A 6000-nucleotide genomic window follows, 5' to 3' on the forward strand; every position below is an offset into this window, starting at 1 on the left:
AGACTGGTGTCTCACAGACTCCCCCATCTGTGGAAAAGACTCCCTCTCCACGTTAAGCAGAGTACCTCATTATCCCTTTTTAAGTGCAACCTGGATAACTGGATGGGAAACAGAAAATACACCCCTGGGATTCCACCTGTGTCCCTGCTGGACAGGTGCTTTAGGTGCCGACTTGTCTAAACATGGGCTAGCCTTATAAGGGCCTCAGGGCAAATAACCTAGTAACTTCCTATGAATAGAATGCTTAACTAAAACCTAATTATCCAGTCTCATTGTTGCCAAACCAAACAGATGTGTATGAAGTACCCACTTGATGGCCACCAGCACTGGGCACTCCCAGAGCCACCATGGTAGCAAATTCTACAGGCTGGTAAGAAAATGAATGATACTGAGAAATTACAAACTTCACCAGAGGAATTTCCAATGCCCCTCAGAGGCCGAGTGCAACACCCAAGTAGGGCTCAATAAGCTTCTTTAGATGGAAAGGATACAGGTTATGAGTGTTCAGATATAGTAACACTTTGTAAAAAAATCATACAACATACAGTGAGCCAGTGCAAGCTGCACAGAATAGGAGTAATGCTGGTAGCGAGATGTACAAGTAAGTAGCCTGGCAGTGGAATTCTGCAGTGTCTGCATGGCACCCCAGTTCAGTGCTAGGAAGTTCCATGTAAAGGACCTCCAAGGATGTGACAGATGTCAGATCCGTGCTGACCTCTGACTCGGTCGCAGCAGAGGAATATGAAGTAACCACTGGACAATCTTCCAGGCTTTCACTAGCCTTTAGAGGGCCATCTGGGGGAAGCTGGACAGTAGCCATTTTAGACCTAAGTTTTGTGTGTCTATATTAAGCTGTCGAAAACTCAAACTGTCGACAGTGTAATAATCGACATGAAAATGTCGAAACTCCTGAACATCGAACACACATGCATAGAAGCCTCCCATTCCACAATGGATTAACCACATCTGCACGTCTAAAAACAAAGGCTTTTATACCGTTAGGAATATTTCCTCAATTGATCACATGAAACACAGAAAAACAACAAAGCAGAAAATACCTAAACATTTTTCTAAAATGTTACAAGTGCTAGAAAGCCAAAGTAAGGATGAATTTGAACACAATGACAGAAGGGAAGGTCCGCACATCACTTTATGGGCATTTCTCCATCAACAGTGATAACAGTGAGGCAAACCCAAAGCAAAAGTCTGGATCCTGTGAAAGAATGTGTTGACCTTACTCAACATGCCATCTGCAGTTAGGAGTACAGTGGTGGAGACACCTCATCGTCCAGTCCATGAAAGATACATGAGTTATACTTTGTGACACAAATATGTAATTTAAGACCACACATTACCAAGTATTTGCTGTTTTAATAACTGAATTTCACATACCAGTAAAAGGAAACACAGGAGTTCAATTTCTTTTTGCAAAAGAAGTACATAGGTTCATAGGTAGGTACTAGGCTATCGGCCCAGGGGCCTACGTAAGCCTAGCCAACAAGGTTCCCTGGCTTACGCCACCCAAGAAAGGAACTTAAATTCATATTTCATCAATGCATGTATTGCATTTTTTTTGCCTTTCGAAGAGAAGCAAAAAAAGAAGGAAATTAAAAACGAAAAGGATAGCAGAAAAGAAGAGACGATGCATTTCCAAATCCGTTTAGAAAAAAGGTGCATCTGAAACAAAAATACAGCATTCATCTGATGATGACTTTATCCTGTAGGCATGGCTTTCATTCTCTCGGTCTCTACCTACGTAATGTTTAACTCAGCAACTCTTTAAACCAGATTAATATTCCCAGACCTCCCATGGAAAAAAAGATGCATGTATACATATGCACAGGTATTTTAAAGATTCTGTAAACATATACTTCAAATATCCAGTAAAAATACTTTTCATTTTTAGTTTTGTTTTTATGGTAAAGTGGATTAAAGCAAGCTGCAGTGTGGGAAACCACATGAAATTAACTTCAGTTTGTAATTTTTTTTCATATAGTTATTCCCGTCTTTTCATTCCAGTGTTGTTCTGACATGCACAAGAAAAGCAAACAATTGTCATTTGGACTTCATCCTGTACTGCTTCATGTCTGCTCTTGTGAAATTATTCTGCCTGTAATGGTATCCTTTATACAGCATATATTTAGGAGTTTATATTACTGGATCATGGCAAGCTGACTAGACAACAGGAGAAGATGAACCGCTGCAGGCATACAACCTACCTGAAAGCAAAAACCCTAAATAATGAAAGAAATGCAACACATTTACACTGCACACAGATGCAGAAGTAACACACACACACACACACACACACACACACACACACACACACACACACACACACACACACACACTCGTCAATGTTCTCTAAAGATCCAAACATCTCCAACTATTTACATGACAAGTCATCATTACTCAGTAAAATTGCTGTCATGACTTTTGAGCCGCATCCCCGAATTGTAAATAGTTTTATTTATCAGCCTCTTCTGCCGCTTACATTACTTGTGCATTATACACATACACCCCCCACCACCACCACCAATACAAATGCAACCAAAGGCAGCTAACAAGCATCACATATACAGAAGGTATCTTTACTGGGTACATCACAGTTACTGGACATTTAAGTTCAGAGCTGAGAGTAGCACTTTGCCTCATCCTTAAAATAATCTCCCTAATACTTCACCAGTAAGATTATCTTCAAGATCACCTCTTCCAATGAAGACAGACAAAAATAATCGCAGATCTGAATCTCATAATAAAATAAAATTCTTTGTTTCTTAATTTGGGGATTAAAACAGAAAAACATATAGCAGTACAAAAGAAGTACATTTCAATTACTGACACTGCATGCATCGAAAGCCATATACAATGATTCTAGAATGCCATGAAGAAAGGGGTTGGAAGGGTGGGCAGAGATTATGAGAAAAACTTTGAATTATTTTAAATAAATCCACAGTGTCCAAGCAAGCTCAATCGTTCACAAACAGAGATGCATGAAAACAAAAGGCCACAATATCTGAAGCTACAAGACAGATAGATCTGGGGAGACACAAGCAAGCGTTACTTCAAGGAAAGGGTGTGAGCGAGTAGAACAGACTTCCTAAAGAGAATGTAGCATTAAGAAAGTAATGAAAAAAAAAGTACAGATATAAAGAAATTCTTATGGGGTAGGCAAATAAATATACTGATGGTCAACTATTACAAAAAAACGCACCTAATACAATAGGCAGAATAAAAAAAGTTATGAAAATCTAGGTTTCTGGCTTTTATCTTGTCTGTTGAATTAACATACATATCTAGACGCAGCATATCTGCACAGTTCAGTCCATTCCTGCTCAGGGCTACTACCCTTACACAAAACAGAGCTCAACAAGGGCAATCAAAGGAACCTAAAGAATGGATGCTATACAGCTCATTGGGAATACAGTAATGAGAATCCAGCTGGTTAACGTGCTTCAAAAAATAAACCACTTCTTAGCATTTAACAACTGCAAACACTATTTCACCATTTATCAGAGTTACTGTAAAGCATCATGAAGCTTTACAAAGCATTGTGTATTTCATCTTATAAAGAAGTACAAAATGATTTAAAAACAGCTATGCTTTACCTGCAGTTTCATTTAAGTTATAGCTGCATTTTACAGACAAGATTATATGGCCAATCATTTTAGCGACACTGTCAATATAGGTATAATACTGCTAAACAAGTTGCATCACATTTGTACCTAAAGAGTGACACAAAGCTGGTTAGAGTGTTTTGGGTCTTTTCTATCTGTATTCAGTACTAGAATATCTGATTCTTTCTGTCACAGCTGGATGTTTTGTTCTGAATACATGAACTTAATTATTTAACTAATAAAGTGAAGTCATCTGCAAAGACCTGCTTAAAGCAAAGGCTGAAGTCAAACACAAACTAAAAATGACTGTGATGGCAAAGAATTGTACAGAATCAGCAGTAAATCCAGCAACTAAAAATGTGCAACTATGATAGCAATAAAAAAATGGGGAAACTACCAAAGAAAATACACACAATAATATATCAAAACAGATGCAATGGAGCTTAAAACTGCAACCACTAGAGAGCATCATTCACAAAAGAAAATTACCCTTTAAATCCTCTCTCTGTTTTGAAATTATGTTTATGTTGTCTAGTACATGGACAATCTGTACAAAGAGGGTCTTGTCACCTACTTTTGCCTTCTCTGCTTTTGGCAGATTATATGCAGGGGAAAGCCTTTAAACTGAGTCAGCTGTCCTTTTTGAATTAAGGCAAAACAAAAAAAAAACTTTTATAAAAACAGCAATACAGTATAAGTGTAATGCACTGCATACAGTTGTTTTAACTTCATTTAAAAATAAAAATAGAAAACAAATATATAAGGGTGTCCTTCTGAAGCTGAAAGCTTTCCTCTATCTTGAGGATATATGGTTCCTATGTTTCAGCTGAGAGTGTAAGCCTATACTCAAGGCGCTGATAAAAGATACACTGTGTCAACTTTTTCTTATTTATGAGAGTAGTGAACCACTCCATCGCTAACAGAACTTTCTCTACCATACCACCGTCGACATGAATATGGTTAAGGTAATAAAATCATCATTAATTTTCCCAGTTTGAGCTCCATTATTGAATCCGAAATGTTTTCAGAATGATCAAATTTAAAGGACTAGTTTTTTTTTTTTTTTATCTCATCTGCACCTGAATTTCTTATATATCACATTTTTTAATTATCATTTTATTTTTAGACAAGCACGAGCAGGTGTATTTTTCTGTAACTCATTAGAAATGCACTACAGTGTAGTTAGCAGAACACCTCAGCAACATATGACAATTACCTTTACTTTGAAAACACCTCAGCAACATATGACAATTACCTTTACTTTGAAAACACCTCAGCAACATATGACAATTACCTTTACTTTGAAAACACCTCAGCAACATATGACAATTACCTTTATTTTGATTTCCATTTCTGTCCCCAAAATGAAAAAGTCATAAAAGACTACATTTTTTTAATTTTTACAGAAAAAGAAAACACTTAACCAAATGAAAGAGCTATGCTGTTTCCCTTCAACAAGTTGATTTTAAGCAGCACAGCCAGACTGATATAGGTTACAAGGAAGGAGAAGTAATATTAATTATTTCTACAATGTATTCCATTGAAACAGGTACATACTTCTCGATTGTTCACATTTTAGCAGAATATTCAGATTTTTGCCTCAGATTTTTGGTCTGCTCCTCATACATTTTCTGTGACAAATCATTGGGGACTGAAGTCATTAAATAATGACAGACATTCTACTTTCAGACTCTATATCCTTCAAAGGATGCATGCCAATGCAAAACTTGATACTCCAGCAACTTTCTAAGTTTATAAGAACAATATTTAAAATCTGTCCCTATTTTTGGGCCTTTGTCCCCCCCATTATGTTTGGCCTTGTCTGGATTTCTTCTGCTAAGAGGTTGAGAGGTATGGTCGGGTATCTTATGTGTGCGTGAGACACTAGCTACCTGTTATGGGTTCACAAGGACCTTTAGCAGTTACATTACATACTTTACCTTTCCACTCAGATTTTTAGAAGACCCTTGGCTTTTATAGTACCATGTACTACCAACTTACTACTGACTGGCATATCATACACCTGTATCACAAGTCAATCACTCTAAAAAGGAACAATGTCAGGGCTCATAATACCGAAGTCACAAACCTGTCCATGGTAATGCCTGTTCCTGGGTACTCACCCATACAGAGATTTGATTTTCAATGTGTGACAGTGCTGTGAGTGCTGACACTGTGGTGTTACAGCATGGTCATCACATGCTACAGGTTCCAAGATGTGCCAGTCCTCTGAAAGTTTAAAGTAAACCTTATATCTTAACACAGATGCTATGTATACATAGCATTGTATGTTTCTGCCCTACATCTTACACTGATTGCTCTATACTTGAACATGTAAGATGGTCTCTGTATTTATTAACAGTTAGTAGCCATTGGTGTCAAG

Source organism: Protopterus annectens, chromosome 16.part0, assembly GCF_019279795.1.
Source record: "Protopterus annectens isolate FY-2018-M chromosome 16.part0, PAN1.0, whole genome shotgun sequence".
In the NCBI taxonomy this organism is placed as follows: domain Eukaryota; kingdom Metazoa; phylum Chordata; order Ceratodontiformes; family Protopteridae; genus Protopterus; species Protopterus annectens.